General features: G+C 44.5%; 1 long non-coding RNA gene across 2 annotated transcripts; it reads left to right on the forward strand.

Annotated features, from left to right (window-relative positions):
• On the forward strand, positions 1-11,134 carry LOC122450137. 2 transcript variants are annotated; one of them, XR_006272069.1, is made up of 6 exons: positions 1-136; positions 885-962; positions 1,419-1,467; positions 1,702-1,744; positions 5,155-5,326; positions 10,931-11,134. It is a non-coding gene; the product is annotated as an uncharacterized LOC122450137 (long non-coding RNA). The 2 variants fall into 2 exon arrangements; XR_006272070.1 differs by lacking the exon at positions 5,155-5,326.
• Positions 11,135-18,550: the final 7,416 nt, after the last annotated feature.

Genomic DNA, 18,550 nt, shown 5'->3' on the forward strand with positions numbered 1-18,550 from the left:
CAGGAAATAATGGCCACACAGACCTGAAGATAATTGTCACATTACTCTTCAGATCTGACCAGACTTTTCAGTGGAAGTGGTTTAGAGACTTATGGCCAAGAGGACCCATTTGGTGCAATTCTGGAATGACGCAAAGGTAGGAAGAACTCATGTTCTATTTCCAGCTTCTAGAAAGAGTTCTACATTGGGTTCTCAGTGAATGATATGCAGGAAGAGCATCTAGTACAGGCTGAGGTGGGAGTGAACTTGGGATGAGTAAGGATTCTTGTGATTGGGCTTTCAAAGGCCAGATTCTAGTCTCTGTGGAAGGTGAATATTCAGGCTGTAGAATGGTGGCCTTCTTAACATCTGTCTCAAAAGGAAAACACTAACTTCCAGAATGCATGGAATAGCAAAGTCACATGGCACTGGTAGGAACACAGGGAAGGGGAAAGATTAAAGGCTATTAATTCAATAAACCTATTTTCAACGGTAATGTAACCCTATTAAAGTGGACTCAGAAGGCCATTTTGGCATGCGTGGCACTTACTGGATTTTCCAGGTGGCTCAGTGGTAAAGAATCCACCTGTGAAAGCAGGAGATGGGGGTTCCACCCCTGGGTCAGAAAGAGCCCCTGGAGGAGATAATGGCAACACACTCTAGTATTCTTGCCTGGGAAATTCCATGGACAGAGGATCCTGGCGGGCTGCAGTCCATGGGGTCTCCAAAGTGTCCGACATGACTGAGTACACACATGCGTGACTGAGAGGATAACTCAGGCACTTTAACTTACCCCCTCACCAAGCTGCTTCATGGTACCCATTCTTTCAAAGGTCATTTTTCAAGTCTAAAATAAAGGAGTAGGAGAGTGAATCCGTTCTTTGTAAAACACTTGCATTTTACAGCACTGAAGATTGTGTCAAGACACCAGAAGGAACAACAATATGATTTTGCTGGATTTTCTCCAGAAATATATCATGCAGGTAAGCTGAATGGACAAGGTGAAGGTCTTCCTGAAGGGGGAGTCCCAAATACTGGGGGTGAGTGAACTTGACCTACAAGCACAATATTTTGGGAGATAGCCATTTCCAGAGAGAAGAAGGGATATCCCTTCTGGTGCCTGAGGTGTGATTAACCTGAGGTCAGGTTAATCACCAAGCCTCACAGTACCTAGAAATAACTTAAAAAAAAAAAATCAGAAGTGCCATCATCTAAAAGGAAAATGAATTTCTCTAGAGAGAGAGGGAGAAGAAAACTATCATGAAACCTCTTTAAACAGCCTTAAACTAGAGGAAAAGTGATAGATTCCCAGGGTGCTTTCCTGGGAACCCTTTAAAATAATCAGGAGATGGGAAACAGCTACGTGTAAAGATCACAGATTTGTCTTCCTACCAACCCTCATGCTTCATACCCTGAGCATCTTCTTTTTCTCTCCCCAGGTGGCTCAGATCTTCACTGGTCTGATGAAAGCATGCCTGTTTGTGACAGGTCTGTGTTTTTTTCATCCTCTGACACTTATGTTCACTGGTGCTATCCCTTTATCATGCTCCCAGGATACCCTGTGTGGGATCCTTATTTTAAGTATGTTGGAATAGCTCCACTTTCTCAATGGTAGAATTTTTCAAATCTTCCCTTCAGCCCTGTCTCTCAGGCACCAATCATGTACAGTTGCTGGCTCCTCGGGTTAAGAGGATTCTTCCGTCTCCGTTTCTTCACACCTAGGGCTCTGTCTGTTGCTGCTGGAAGAAAAATGACACTGGACCCGGTAAGTATTCCCCACTCCTGAAAGCAAAATTAGAAGCGCTCCATCTCAAGGCAGAAGTCATTACGTTTTTTGTTTTTTTTTTAACTGGAGCATAGTTGATTTACACTGCTGTGTTGATTTCAGACATACGGCAAAATATATTCATTCTTTTTTCAGGTTGTTTTTCCATATAGGTTATTACAGAATAATGAGTAGTGTTCCCTGTGCTATCCAGTATGTCCTTGTTGGTTATCTCTTTTATATGTAGTAGTGTGTTTATGTTAATCCCAAGCCCCTAATTTACCCTCCCCACCATATTTCCCCTTTCGTAACCATAAGCTTGTTTTTCAAAATATGTGAGTCTGTTTATTTTGTAAATAAATTATAAAAATTTAATTTAAAAAAATTTAATTTTTTAAATTTAAATCTAATTAAAAAAATTAGATTCCACATGAGTGACATCATATGATGTTTGTCTTTGTCTGACTTACCTCACTTAGTATGAGCCCCTTTTGATTCTCTGAATCATCTGGGCTCCAGGAGGTCACTGAAAATTCTTCCATCAGGAAACTGATGTTGGACCTCCTTTTCCTATTCCTATGGCCTGAGACTCCAGCCCTGGTATTTTTTGTGAATATAAAATCCATTATTTTGGCAATACTCCTTTGTTCTCAGACCTTGGAAAGTAATTTGAGAATGAATCTTCAACCCCCTCAAAGTAAGTAAATGTGTTTTTGTTCTCAAGAAGGAGGAAAGACATGAGACAGAGAAATGTAATGGGCACTTATTGTCTTCCAGATCAAAAGCAGCATGGGCGTGAACATCATTATAGCAGGCCCAGGGACACTCATCCTAACTGCAGAACTGGCTGCCGTGTCCGCCCCTGGAACACAGTGCCTCGTTCTGTTAAGTGTTTCTGAACAGCTTTTATTTTCTGCTTACTTTCCCCCTAAATTTATATTATATTATATACATGTATATTAGCCTGAGGTGATTGTCCTTCAACTGATCCTACCCAGTGATCACAAAGAGATCTGGGACTTTGATCTTCTGGGGAGAATGCTCATCCCCTTTCTGACGGACCTACTAGAATGGTTACCTTGTGTTCTAACAGTCTTCTCTGAACATGTTTATGTTAGGAAATGAGTCCTTAGGATATTTCTTCAAAGACTATAGTTTCACGTTAAGATGGACAGGTACTATTGTGGTTAAATTAGCTCCTTGTTCTTGGTGGGTGGGGGTGGAGGAGAGGGGAGTTGGAACACCAAGCCAAGATGGTTAGAGCTTCTTGTATATATGCATATAAGGCGAGGACAGTGATATAACTTTCACAGACCTGGTTCTTTGCTCTTTGCTCAGTCGCTCAGTTGCTCAGTCCGACTCTTTGCAATCCCATGGACTATAGCCTTCCAGGCTACTCTGTCCATGAGATTTTCCAGACAAGAATATCGGAGTGAGTTACCACCTACTCCAGAGTCTTTGTTCTTTAGATGATGACAAAGTATAAATTCACATAGGAAGGTTATTATTAATATAAGGAAACTAACTTGAAATAGACAATAAACTAACAAGAAATAGAAATAGACAGCTAACAGAACTAGACAACATAGAGAATTTATAAGCCAAGAAAACTATGGAAATATATCTGATTTGATCTCAATTACTCTGAAGATATTAAGTTCAAGAGTAAAATTCCTCTGAACCATCCTAGGATTTTCTTTTAATTCTTTTTTAGTTTGGTATGAGAAAGAACTTATCTATTTCTGTAATGGAGAATGGGTCAGATTGAAGTCAGTATCTAAGGCTGATGGAGGTATTCACCTATCATAACATTTTTCTTTCCCTCCCTTTTTTCTTTTATTTCTTCGTAGAATCTGCTCCTCTTTAGAAGGTATTTGAGATTGTGATAATAGTCCCCTCCCTGCTGGAAGCCTGCATCGCCCACTCTCTCTCTATGTTTGGGTGCAAAGTGACCTGTTTTGTCAGGGAAATTTTTGGGACCTGATTGGGGTTCAAATGAGTTGAGTCTGTGTTTTTGTTTCTCTCACTGTCTATATCTAATGTAGTGTCCTGGATGTGATCCTATGGTATAAAAAGGACACTAGGTAAAAAATTATTTGTAATATGTGGGCTTTAATTAATGGTAATGAATCAGTATTGGTTTCGTACTGATGGTGAGTCTGTGTTTTTGTTTCCTCTCACTGTCTCTATCTTCCACTTCAGACTAATGAGCAGGTTCAGTTCAGTTCAGTTGCTCTGTCGTGTCCGACTCTTTGCGACCCCATGAACCACAGCACGCCAGGCCTCCCTGTCCATCACCAACTCCCGGAGTTTACTCAAACTCATGTCCATTGAGTCAGTGATGCCATCCAACCATCTCATCCTCTGTCGTCCCCTTCTCCTCCCGCCTTCAATCTTTCCCAGCATCAGGGTCTTTTCCAATGAGTCAACTTTTCACATCAGGTGGCCAAAGTATTGGAGTTTCAGCCTCAGCAACAGTCCTTCCAATGAACACCCAGGACTGATCTCCTTCAGGATGGACTGGTTGGATCTCCTTGCAGTCGAATGGACTCTCAAGAGTCTTGTCCAACACCGCAGTTCAAAAGCATCAATTCTTCTGTGCTCAGCTTTCTTCACAGTCCAACTGTCACATCCATACATGACCACTGGAAAAATCATAGCCTTGACTAGACGGACCTTTGTTGGCAAAGTAATGTCTCTGCTTTTTAATATGCTATCTAGGTTGGTCATAACTTTCCTTCCAAGGAGTAAGCGTCTTTTAATATCATGGCTGCAATCACCATCTGCAGTGATTTTGGAGCCCCCAAAAATAAAGTCAGGAAGCAAAGTGAGGAAAAGATTGCTAGGTACGTGAGTTCTTCCTGAAACTGGAGGAGACAGCAGAACACAAAAATAGAACTATGTCCGATGTTTCCAGAGCCTCTTAGCTGCTGTTGTGTATTGGTTTTTGTCTAGCAAGGCGCCTACATCCCTGAAGGAAGGGATATTCATCTCTTAGGTCCCAGAATACAGAAAAGAGGTAGGGGTTCCCAGGATAACTGGGGATCCTTTTGGCTGAGGACATATGTGTCTAATGACATATATTGTTCTCAATTTCCACAGGTGGTGATTATCCAGTCAACGAATGGCAATGTGCTAACAGTAATAGACAATAGACCCTTACGAGCATGTTTATGAGAAGCTGAAGTTTCAGTAGAATAGTCCTTGATTTTTTAAAAAAATATTCCTCATTTTGTATCCCTGTGTGAATAATAATTTGCCCATCTGAAAGTGTCTAGTCTGTGCACGGGAACAGAGTTACACAAACTTGAGTAAAATATGTTTCTCCTTCTATTGACACTGATTGTGATTTTGAATTTCATCCTCCTATCATCCGCAACTGATCCTATGGCTTATTTTAACTTTTAAAGGAATGATGACACACACAGAGAAATGAATAAGTCATGGGTGTAACAGCTGACACATTTCAAAATGCTTGGGAAGTGAACATCCTCGAGAGACCAGCACCTATTTCAATGAATAGAAAATTACCAAATTCCAGAAGATGGTGCTTGCCCCTTCCACTCACTGAGATCTCCCAGGGTAAATGTTATCTTGACTTTTGACACCATTATGAATTTTGTCTGTTTTTAAATTTTGTAAAAGGGAATCTTATGATGTGTATACCTTTGGGTCTGACACCTTTATTTTAATATATTTGTGAATGTCATTCATGCTGTTCAAACAAGCATGAGGTAATGTCTGTTTGTTTATATCACTGAAAAATATTCTTTTGTAAGAATTCAAGTTTACCTATTTAGGTATTGATGAATATTTGAGATGCTTCTATTTGGGACTAGTGTTACCATGGAAATTTTATACATATACTTTGATACATACATGTGTAAAATTTCCCTGGGTGTGTATATAGTAGTGGAATTGCTAATTCATTTTCAAAGTGTTTGTGCATGCCTTCCAGCGGTGCCTAAGAGTTCCATTATTGTATATCCTCACCAAGACTTGGTATTGTGTGATTTCTCATTTTAGTCATTAAACTGTAGTTGTAGAATACTGTATCCTTTTAATAGTATTTACTTTTATAACATCTTTAAGTTCAGTTCAATCACTCAGTCGTGTCTGACTCTTTGCGACCCTGTGGACTGCAGCACACCAGGCCTCCCTGTCCATCACCAACGCCCAGAGTTTATTCAAGCTCGTGTCCATTGAGTTGGTGATGCCATCCATCCATCTCATTCCCTGTCATCACCTTCTCCTCCTGCCTTCAATTTTTCCCAGCATCAGGGGCTTTTAAATGAGTCAGCATCAAGTCTTCACATCAGGTGGCCACAGTACTGGAGTTTCAGCTTCAGCATCAGTCCTTCCAATGAATATTCAGGACTGATCTCCTTTAGGATGGACTGGTTGGATTTCCTTGCAGTCCAATAGACTCTCAAGAGCCTTCTCCAACATTGCATTTCAAAAGCATCAATTCTTCAGCGCTCAGCTTTCTTTATAGTCCAACTCTCATATCCATACATGACCACTGAAAAAACCATAGCCTTGACTAGACAAGACATTTCTTGGCAAAGTAATGTCTCTGCTTTTTAATATGCTGTCTAGGTTGGTCATAACTTTCCTTCCGAGGAGTAAACGTCTTTTAATTTCATGGCTGCAGTCACCATCTGCAGTGATTTTGGAGCCACCCCCCCAAAAAAAAGTCTGCCACTGTTTCCACTGTTTCCCCATCTATTTCCCATGAAGTGATGGGACCAGATGCCATAATTTTAGTTTTCTGAATGTTGAACTTTAAGCCAACTGTTTCACTCTCCTCTTTCACTTTCATCAAGAGGCTCTTTAGTTCTTCTTCACTTTCTGCCATAAGGGTGGTATCATCTGCATATCTGAGGTTATTGATATTTCTCCCGGCAATCTTGATTCCAGCTTGTGCTTCCTCCAGCCCAGTGTTTCTCATGATGTACTCTGCATAGAAGTTAAATTAGCAGGGTGACAACATACAGCCTTGAGGTACTCCTTTTCCTATTTGGGACCAGTCTGTTGTTCCATGTTCAGTTCTAACTGTTGCTTCCTGACCTGCATACAGGTTTCTCAAGAGGCAGGTCAGGTGGTCTGGTATTCCCATCTCTTTTAGAATTTTCCACAGTTTATTGTGATCCACACAGTCGAAGGCTTTGGCGTAGTCAATAAAGCAGAAGTAGATGTTTTTCTGGAACTCTCTTGCTTTTTCAATGATCCAGCAGATGTTGGCAATTTGATCTCTGGTTCCTCTGCCTTTTCTAAAACCAGCTTGAACATCTGGAAGTTCACAGTTCATGTATTGTTGAAGCCTGGCTTGGAGAATTTTGAGCATTACTTTACTAGTGTGTGAGATGAGTGCAATTGTGCAGTAGTTGGAGCATTCTTTGACATTGCTTCTTAGGGATTGGAGTGAAAACTGACCTTTTCCAGTCCTGTGGACACTGCTGAGTTTTCTAGATTTGCTGGCATATTGAGTGCAGCACTTTCACAGCATCATCTTTCAGGCTTTGAAATAGCTCAACTGGAATTCCATCACCTCCACTAGCTTTGTTCGTAGTGATGCTTCCTAAGGCCCACTTGACTTCACATTCCAGAATGTCTGGCTCTAGGTGAGTGATCACAGCATCGTGATTATCTGGGTCATGAAGATCTTTTTTGTACAGTTCTTCTGTGTATTCTTGCCACCTCTTCTTAATCTCTTCTGCTTCTGTTAGGTCCCTACCATTTCTGTCTTTTATTGAGCCCAACTTTGCATGAAATGTTCCCTTGGTATCTCTAATTTTCTTGAAGAGATCTCTAGTCTTTCCCATTCTATTGTTTTCCTCTATTTCTTTGCACTGATTGCTGAGGAAGGCTTTCTTCTCTCTCCTTGCTATTCTTTGGAACTCTGCATTCAAATGGGTATATCTTTACTTTTATCCTTTGCTTTTTTGCTTCCCTTTTTTTCACAGCTATTTTTAAGGCCTCCTCAGACAGCCGTTTTGCTTTTTTGCATTTCTTTTTCTTGGGGATGGACTTGATTCCTGTCTCCTGTACAATGTCACCAACCTCTGTTCATCAGGCACTCTATCAGATCTAGTCCCTTAAATCTATTTCTCACTTCTACTATATAGTCATAAGGGATTTGTATGACCGCAATCAAATCCCTGAATGATCTAGTGGTTTTCTCCACTTTCTTCAATTTAAATCTGAATTTGCCAATAAGGAGCTCATGATCTGAGACACAGTCAGCTCCTTGTCTTGTTTTTGCTGACTGTATAGAACTTCTCCATTTGGCTGCAAAGAATATAATCAGTCTGATTTTGGTGTTGATCATCTGGTGATGTCCATGTGTAGAGTCTTCTCTTGTGTTGTTGGAAGAGGGTGTTTGCTATGACCAGTGCGTTCTCTTGGCAAAACTCTATTAGCCTTTGTCCTGCTTCATTCCATACTCCAAGGCCAAATTTGCCTGTTACTCCAGGTGTTTCTTGACTTCCTACTTTTGCATTCCAGTCCCCTATAATGAAAAGGACATCTTTTTTGGGTGTTAGTTCTAGAAGGTCTGGTAGGTCTTCATAGAACTGTTCAACTTCAGCTTCTTCAGCATTACTGGTTAGGGCATAGATGTGGATTACCATGATATTGAATGGTTTGCCTTGGAAATGAACAGAGATCATTCTGTCGTTTTTGAGATTGCATCCAAGTACTGAATTTCAGACTCTTGTTGACCATGATGGCTACTCCATTTCTTCTAAGGGATTCCTGCCCACAGTAGTAGATATAATGGTCATCTGAGTTAAATTCACCCATTCCAGTCCATCTTAGCTCGCTGATTCCTAGAATGTTGATGTTCACTCTTGCAATCTCCTGTTTGACCACTTCCAACTTGCCCTGATTCATGAACCTAACATTCCAGGTTCCTATGCAATATTGCTCTTTACAGCATCAGACCTGGCTTCTATCACCAGTCACATCCACGACTGGGTGTTGTTTTTGCTTTGGCTGCATCCCTTCATTCTTTCTGGAGTTATTTTTACACTGATCTCCAGTAGCATATTGGGCACCTACCCACCTGGGGGTTTCATCTTTCAGTGTCATATCTTTTTGCCTTTTCATACTGTTCATGGGGTTCTCAAGGCAGGAATACTGAAGAGGTTTGCCATTCCCTTCTCCAGTGGACCACATTCTGTCAGACCTCTCCACCATGACCCGTCCGTCTTGGGTGGCCCCACACGGCATGGCTTAGTTTCACTGAGTTAGACAAGGCTGTGGTCCATGTGGTCAGATTGGCTAGTTGTCTGTGACTGTGGTTTCAGTCTGTCTGCCCTTTGATGCCCTCTCTCAGCACCTCCCGTCTTACTTGGCTTTCTCCTACCTTGGATGTGGGGTGTCTCTTCACGGCTGCTCCAGCAAAGCGCAGCCGCCGCCCCTGACCTTGGACGTGGGGTAGTTCCTCTCAGCCGCCGCCCCTGACCTTGGATGTGGGGTAGCTCCTCTCCAAGTTCATATAACAGAATTGATTTTCTCTCCACAGTGGAATCAGGACAACTTATTTCTACTTTGAGACAGCAGGAGAGCTATGTCTCTGAAGCCTTAAGGCTCTTCTAAAGAGTTCACGTGATTGGGTCAAGCTCATCCAGGAAAATGCCATTTTTGATCAACTCAAAGGCAACTGATGAGTAACCTACTCACAGGAGGGACAGCCCATCCCCTACACAGGTCCAACCGGAACTCAAGAGGAGGGAATCATACAGGGGCATGGGTCACCTGGGGTTATCTTAGAATTCTGCCAACCACGATGCGTAAAGAAAGGCTATTTTTCTCCATCCTTGTTACCTCAAAGGGCATCCCCTCTTGGTCCAGATTGGAGAATACTTCACGGCGCAGAGGTCCCGGAGACTGCCAGATGTTACTCCGTCATCCGATGCGAGGACCCTTCCCTGGGCCTCTGAAGAAAGTCGGGGTTTCAGACTCCTCTGTCAGTGCGGGCACACCTCTCTTACCTCGAGACCTGCTCAGATCCTCCTGACTGCTAAGCAGAAAGAAGGTGAGACAGGGAGGGTTAGGAAATGGGAGCGGAGAGAGCACAGGTGCTAGGATGAGTAGGGGAAGTATTACTTAAAGAATTAGGGGTTCCACAGTGAGAAATGGACATTAAACCCCCAAGACATGTTCATTAACTTCCTTACCCAAAAGCCCAGGTGTAGACCTGGGCTCCCCAAAGTCAAATGGCAAATCAGTAATTGTCCAGTGAGCTCATTTTCTGTTCCTTTTCTACACCCTTCTGTTCATCTTTACTTCCTTTTGGGGCTTCCATGCGCACCTCAACCTTCAACCCCATAGCGTTTCATAGAACAGAGATCGACTAATCATGTCAACTTTGTTAGTGAACTTTTGCATTTTAAGACCCTAGAAGGTAGTGTTTCTCAGCAGTTTCTATTGATTTTGTGATTTTGCTAAGTGAGGCATTTCGTTTTCATAAAGTGGAGCATGTGCACGTGGGGACAGACTCTTTTGTAACGCTCTTGTCACGATATCTGTGCCTGTGTCTCCTTCTGCTCCTAGAGTCATTTCACAGTAGGAAACGTTGCTCCCACTAAGCCCCCTGGGGACAGAGCTGGGGCGTGTGCACCCCAAGGAGCAGTGGCTCTGGGGCATGTGGTGCCTGGTCCTTATCTCGTTCTGGGCCTCCCAGCCTCCCTCCCTCCCCCTCAAACACTCCAGTTCACACGGAGTTTGTGGAGGAGGGACCAGCGTGTTCCTTGGTTTCCGATGATCCCTACCGTCCTGGGTCAGGGGGTTTTCGCAGCGCTGCCGTCACGGCAAGCAGGTCAGTGATTTGGGTGTGCTGCTGCCGTCAGCATGAACACCCTGGTTTGGAAGAAGCGCCCTGTTTTCCAGCGATGCTCTGCTTCACCCGGTGTGTTGGGCATCATCGTCCACGTGTAAGATGGGCCCACCTGGAAGCCCACAGCAGCAGCGGCCGCATCTCATGCCAAAGGCATCACCCGAGGTTCTTCTTCGCTCTAGCCTGATCTAAGGAATACTTGAGAAACTCAACTAAACAGACCTCGAGACTGAATTCAGAGAATAAAGCATTGACTCTAATAATGACGAGACTGTGTAGGTAGGAAAGAGAAGCCCTGAGGTTGTTTGGTTGACTCACCTATGGCATTTCTGTTGATTCCACAGGTTGTGTTCATTCTGCCAGCAAATCCTCACACAGCAGAGACAGCATCTCCTGCACCTTTGACAAGAGGTTTGATGCCACAGATCAACAGAAAAGTGTTCCAGAAAACCTATCCCCACAGCAATGGAAGAACTACACTTGGAGAGTCCCAGGATCTTGTAATCATATATATATATATGAATTGTGTTCTTATTTTCTCCAAGAACTCAACAACTGATTTAACTAGCTCTTTATAAACAATAGGAGACATTAAAAAGATAACCATGCATTTAATGAGTCAATGTCACTCCCTCTTTTCTCAGACATATATGTATATTTTTCTTGTAATATATTTATATCCATTCATCTTGGTTCCTTAGGTTGGCTCCTTGGTTCCTTAGGATCCTTAGGTTGTTTCCCTACATTAGCTTTTTGAATTATGCTTTAATACACATGGAAATGCAGATGTCTCTTTGAGATATTGTGTTCCTTTTCTTTGAACATATATAGATCATTCTTGAACAACACAGGATGCTTTGAACTGTGGTGCTGGAGAAGATTCTTGGGAGTCCCTTGGACAGAAAGGAGATCAAAGCATACAATTCTAAAGGAAATCAACCCTGAATATTCATTGGAAGGACTGATGCTGAAGCTGAAGCTCTAATACTTTGGCCACCTGATGTGAAGAGCCACCTCGCTGGAAAAAACCCTAATACTCGGGGAAATTGAGGGCAGAAGGAGAAGGGGACGACAGAGGATGAGATGTCTGGATGGCATCACCGACTCAGTGGACATGCATTTGAGCAAGCTCCTAGAGACAGTGGAGGACAGAGGGCCTGGCGTGCTGCAGTCCACGGGGTGCAAAGGGTCTGACAGGACTTACCGGCTGAAGAATAGCCATGTGAAAAGGATGAGAAAACTCACACCACTTAGAACAGTGCCTAGCTGGCATTTCACCGCGCTCTCCAGTCGTCCTTCTCTCCCCTTCTTCTATCTTTGCCGCCTTGCTTCCTAGACGGCAAAGCTAGTCCCGTGCTTCCACCACCTGACTCCTTTATTTTCTCCAAAGAACTCAGCCCTCTCCACCACGCCCTACCCAGCCCCACCAGCAGCCCCACTCAAGTGAGTTTCTGGAAAACTCCTGCAAGGCGTAGTAGCAGAGGCAAGCAGTACAGTGACCCCCTTCACACGGACCTTCACATCGCCGACTTTACGAGGTGAGAATGTGTGTTCACACGCCCAATCCTGTTGGTTTACGAGGCTCAGACCTGAATGTAGACCATCACAGGGAGGCTGCCGCAGCCGTTCAGATTGCAGTCCAGCGCTGCTGCCTCATCTGAGACGGGAAGAGAGACCCACACCGCCCTGGATCATTTTTCTCAAGAGGGTAGATGTGGAACTGAATCCAGCAGGGAGCCAGGACCCGTGCCGTCAGGGTCAGGCGTGAACACGCTTGCCGCTCGCCCCGTCTCCTACCGCTGCCCACCCTGCAGCTCTGCCGTCGGCCCTCCTCCCCCGCCTCCGTCAGTGCCTCTTCCCGCCTGTTCGCTCGAGGCCAGCCTCCGTGTGCCACTGTTCTTACTGTACTATTGTAATTTCCAAGGTACTCTATGGTAAGGTTAAAATGTTATTTTTTGTGTTTGTTTTTCATGTATTATTTGTGTGGAAAGTATTATAAATTCATTACCATACAGTACTATAAATCAGGGGCTTCCCTGATAGCTCAGCTGGTAAAGAATCCACCTGCAATGCAGGAGACCCCGGTTCGATGGGTTGGGAAGATCCCCTGGAGAAGGGAAGCGCTACCCACTCCAGTAGAATCCCGTGGACTGTATATGTCGGAAAGTGTGCATCTTAGTTCTTTTCATCTTCTTGTTTAGGCGCTAAGTCATGTCCACCAGGCTCCTCTGTCCATGGATTTCCCAGGCAATAATCCTGGAGTGGGCTGCCATCTCCTTCTCCAGGGGTCTTCCCGACAGAGGGACTGACCTGTGTCTCCTGCTTGGCAGGTGGCTTCTCTACCACTGAGCCACTGAGGAAGCCGCTTTCAAACTTAGATAACAATAAGTGTTCCATCTGCTTTCTGACAGCTGCACGTACACATTTGTGTGCATGCACACGGGCATACACGCACACACACACACACACACACAAATTACCACCACAAACGAGGGTGCAGGTGGAACAATACAGTAATCTAAGCCCCACCCGTTGAGTTTTGCAACCTACAGGGTCCAGGGTACTTTTTACAACTGCCCAGCAGATGGCAGCAAAGGAAGGGCCGTTTTCTCTGATCCGGCCTCGGAAGGCACGGTGAAGCTGGTGACTCATGGTCCATCTGAGGGGAAGGGGATTTAAGTAGGAAGGACGCTCTGCCCAGTTTCATCTGAGGCCCAGAGACAGTAGATAACACAGCGTCATACCAAACACAGGCGGTGGGATGGCTGTGCCCCGGGAACAGGCCATTTTCAGATTAGACTTTTCTGGAGCAGTATTTTATTATCAGTATTTAGAATTGCTTACACATGGATGATGAAGGGTAGATGACAGTTGAGCTACTGTTTAAAAGCTTATCCAGACTGTGTTCTTCCTTATGGCCTGCACCTGGGGAGGCCACTTCCATCACCCCGTTCTTGCCACTGACAATCACTCCCAATTTACAACATGAAATGCATTCACCCAGGAAAAAACTACAAAAGAATAGCCAGGTGGTTTTCTCAACTCGCCCAGAAAATAAATTTGAAGACTGAGAAGGAACCAAGAGAATGTCATAAGAAACAGACTGTTCTCTGAAAGGGCTTCCCAGGTGGAGCTAGCGGTAAAGGACCCGCCTGCCAAAGCAGGAGAGACAGGAGACCAGGGTTCGCTCTCTGGGTCGGGAAGATCCCCTGGAGGAGGTCATGGCAACCCACTCCACTGTTCTTGCCTGCAGAATCCAGGGACAGAGGAGGCTGGAGGGCTACAGTCCAGGGCCGCAGAGTCAGACACCACTGAAGCGACTTAGCACTCACACACATATCATCTGAAAACTTTGCTGCAGAATTCCATTGGAAGAAACGTACTGGAGTTCTGTGGGGCTTTACCCCTCCTCAAGGCTGGGCTCCGTGAGACAGGCAGCCGCGGGATCACGTGGGGGTCTAGCATAGATTGTCACCGTGGACGTGAGTCTAGCGCACTGGGAGGAACCAAAACAGGCCACGGCTGGGGCTTCTGACTCTGATGGCCAACGTCTGTTCCGATCGCTGCAGGACCCATCGCCACAGCCTTAGAGGTTTGAAACAGCACAAGAAACTGGCTGTGGCTGACAGGCTTCTCTGCTTCTAGATCTCACAAGGCTGCAGACAAGGTGTTGGCAGGGTTTCGATCTCAACTGAGGCTTGGCTGGAGAAGGATTCACTCTCAAGCTTCCCCTGTTGTTGACAGAATCCAGTTCCTTGTAGCTGTAGGACCAAGGGCCCCGTGTTCCCGCTGGCGGTCTATGCAGGCTGTTGGCTAAGGCCGCCCTCAACACCTAAAGGCGTCCCCAGCTCCCTGCTACATGGAGGTCCCCAGCACGGCTGCCTGCTTCCTCAGAGCCGGCCGTGGAGAGGAAGAGACCCCGGGGGCTTCCCTTGCGGGTCAGGGGTTAAGAAACTGCCTACTAATGCAGGTGACTGGGTCGGGACCCGGGTCTGGGAAGGTTCCAGACGCCACAGGGCAACTAAGGCCGTGTGCCACAACTGCTGAGCCCGCAAGCCGCGAGGACCGCACCAGGAGACGCCGGCACAGCGAGAGGCCAGAGATGAGTGGGGGGCCCCAGCTGCCGCAACGAGCGGAGCACAGCCAGGAAGACACGGCGCACTCGAAAATAAACTAAAACATAAAGATGGCTGTGAAACTATTAATTCAGTGACTAATAATAATAAATAATAATAACTAAATAATTAAAAATAAAAATAGAGAAGCCAGAAAGACAGGTGCTACGGTCCTCTGTAATAAAATAAGGCACCCCCGCGCACACACCTCCTGACCCCTTGGCCATTCTCTACTTATTCAGAGCGAGTCACAGGTCTCGCTGTCCATAGTCGGGGGGAAGCTTTCCCCAAAGGGCCCGAGCGCCAGGAGGCAGGGGCCATCAGAGCCACCCCAGGGCTGTCTGCCTCCACTTAGCAGGAGAGGAAGGTCGTCCTGGGATAGCCTCCTGCCACAGGTAAGCCACGGGAGAGAGGCAACGCCTGGGTGGTCTTCGACTTTGCCCCAAGAGGACATCAGGAGGAGAAGACCTGGAAGAGACAGAGGCTGGAAAACGCCGATGGACACTCAGGGTGGGACGTGGGAGGAGTTGCGAGCGCTGAGTAAGTGGATTAGAATAAAAGGATGCACAGCCAAGGAATCCCAGCCGCCGAGCCACAAAGCCATCAGCTCTACCAGCTGGACGGCAAGCTAGGGAAGCGGCAGTCCAGGGGACTCTTCCTGCCCCTCAGCTGTCCTCGTCCTGCCCTGCACGCTGCAAGGACCGGAAAGCCCTCTCAGCAAGCTAGAGACGATGGTTAAAAACAGAACCACTCTCTCCTCCCCATGATGGGAGCTGTCTCAAGCAGCTCCAACTTCCCTGTAAATGCCCGACTTTCTGTTCTTGCATAAGACAGTGCATTTAAATGCTGAAGTGACGAGAATTCTCCACTTGCTGACAGTAACTTATCTTAGATTTTACAGAAAGCTGAGGAGAACCGCACTGAGGGGTTTACGAAGGACAGTTGTGGGGAAAGAATGAGGTTGTTTTCTTTGGATTCTGTGAGCCCAGCTTATTCAGCTACAAGTTGCAAAGATTCTGAAAACCCAAATAGGAGAAAAAGCAGCATATTATTTTTCTGTTCTTCATATTGCCTATATTCATGCTTTAGGAATTCAGCCATTAAATTCCTTAACACTGTGTGATACTCCTTAAAAATAAAATGGGAATTTTATTTATTTAAAAATAAAATGGGTAAAAGTGTTCTACCCCTAAATTCCATACTTAAAGAGCCATAATTGTAAACCAGTTGTAATATTATTTACTTACTTTAAGTAACCCATTTTTTTTCTATTTAATACATACATTTAAAAATAAACCAAATACCACCATGGTACATTTTTATGCAGTATTTTTTTTTTTTACAATAAAAGGTAACCACAAATAAATGTAATTTAAATGAAAAAATCATTATAGTTTAAGTAAATAAATATCTGTAACAATACACTTAGTTGACAAATGACAAGAATAAATGTGATTATAATTGGTTAGAGGTGAAGTGATTTTGTCTGCATATTACTTACTTAAAATGAAGGTGACATTTCATAACAATGTCTTTAAAAATTTGCCCACTTTTCCCTGGTGGCTCAGATGGTAAAAAAATCAGCCTGCAGTGCAGGAGACCCTTAACCAATACTGAAAATCTCAAATCACGTGTGGAATCAGAAGCTTCAAAACATCTTAATCCCGTTATCTCATAAGATTTGACATGTGTGTCAGAGAGTCAAATAAATATCATTACAGGGCACCCAAAATAAAGAAATAAATAAAGCTGAGTTTGTGTGTTTATACATGCACCCAGAGAGGAAACAAACCAGAGAGGAAATTCATTACTCAGTGAAGGGAAAGTCAGGAGTTTGTCAACTGGGTGTAAGAAGGACATTTCATACTGTTTATGCAGAGTAAGAAGACTGAAAACTAAAACTATGGGTGGGAAATGTGAGTTGCTTAGAAGAAGTCCTGTTGTGCATAGCTGATAATCATTTATCAGCTTTAGGAGGTTGAATCAGTTGTAATGAGACATATTCAGCTTTATTTCCTACAGATATTTACCTTTTATACACAAAATTAATTGCTGGCCAAAATGATAGGAACACTGACAAACAAATTTTGGGTTTTAAAATACCATTAAAATCTGACATTATACAGGTGTTGTATATTTAAAAATGAAAGATACAATTCTTCCAAGTGTATTTTAATAATTATCTGCAAAGTGATGGTAAAATGGCCCCATATCTATTCAATGCTACTAGCTTGTTTAAGAAAATACTTAGGAAGTAGACTTATTAAGTCTTCAATGTTTCATTTCATAATTTTTCAAACATTTTCAGCTAAATCTTCAAAGGCAGGTGATTTTGTCAGTTTCGGTCCATTGATGCACCCTGTCATTCTCAGTTTGGACTGCTATAAAAAAAAATACCTCAGACAGTGTGGTATTAACAACAGGTGTAGGTTTCCCACTCTCTGGATGCTGGGAGGTGCGAGGTCAAGATGCCAGCAGATTTGGTGTCTGGAGAGAGCGCTCTTCTTGGTTTGCAGCCACCTTCTTGTGTCCTCCGATGGCAGAGAGAGAGAGAGTTCGGTCTCTTCCTGTTTATAAGGACACTAATCGCTTCATCTAAAACTGATGGCCTTCCAAAGCTTCCACCTCCTAATACCATGTAAATTGGGGGAGCACAAGCATTCAGTCTGTAGAACACAGTCTAGCACAGAAAAGGCACTCAAAAAAACCAGTTGCACAAAAAGCAAGGTCCATTGTTTTTCCATTTGGAAATTTCTTGGAAGGATTGCTGTGTCCCTACACCTCTTCAGGAAGGTTTTCTGTGAAGTTCCATGGCCTGACAGAGCTGCTGAGAGCGGTGTGAAAAGAGACCCCGCCTTCCGCAGTGCCCCTGCTCTGTCTGGGCGCGCGTGTGCCAACGGCGCGGGCGCTCAGCCTGGTCACCGTTGGAGGCAGTCTCACTCTTTGTCCGATTTTGCACCAGTGGACAGTCAGTCCCAGTGGCTGTGTTGATCCAGGCCATTACCAAATAACAATTTGTTCACATCTCACTTGGAAGGAAAGTTTTCACAAAGGACTGAGTTCAGCTGTCCCAGTCAAGATATACACGCTCAGTTCAGTTCAGTCGCTCAGTCGTGTCCGACTCTATGTGACCCCAGGAATCACAGCACGCCAGGCCTCCCTGTCCATCACCAACTCACGGAGTTTACTCAGACTCCTGTCCATCGAGTTGGTGATGCCATCCAGCCATCTCATCCACTGTCGTCCCCTTCTCCTCCTGCCTCCAATCCCTCCCAGCATCAGGGTCTTTTCCAAAGAGTCAGCTCTTCGCATGAGGGGGCCAAAGTTTCAGCTTCAGCATCAGTCCTTCCAATGAACACCCAGGACTGATCTCCTTCAGGATGGACTGGTTGGATCTCCTTGCAACCCAAGGGACTCTCAAGAGTCTTCTCCAACACCACATTCCAAAAGCATCAATTTTTCGGCACTCAGCTTTCTTCACAGTCCAACTCTCGCATCCATACATGACCACTGGAAAAACCATAGCCTTGACCAGACAGACCTTTGTTGGCAAAGTAATGTCTCTGCTTTTTAATATGCTATCTAGGTTGGTCATAACTTTCCTTCCAAGGAGTAAGTGTCTTTTAATTTCATGGCTGCAGTAACCATCTGCACTGATTTTGGAGCCCCCCAAAATAAAGTCTGACACTGTTTCCACTGTCTCCCCATCTATTTCCTATGAGGTGATATTACCAGATACCATGATCTTAGTTTTCTGAATCTTAAGCTTTAAGCCAACTTTTTCACTCTCCTCTTTCACTTTCATCAAGAGGCTTTTTAGTTCCTCTTCACTCTCTGCCATAAGGGTGG

This window comes from Cervus canadensis, chromosome 11, assembly GCF_019320065.1.
Source record: "Cervus canadensis isolate Bull #8, Minnesota chromosome 11, ASM1932006v1, whole genome shotgun sequence".
Taxonomy (NCBI): domain Eukaryota; kingdom Metazoa; phylum Chordata; class Mammalia; order Artiodactyla; family Cervidae; genus Cervus; species Cervus canadensis.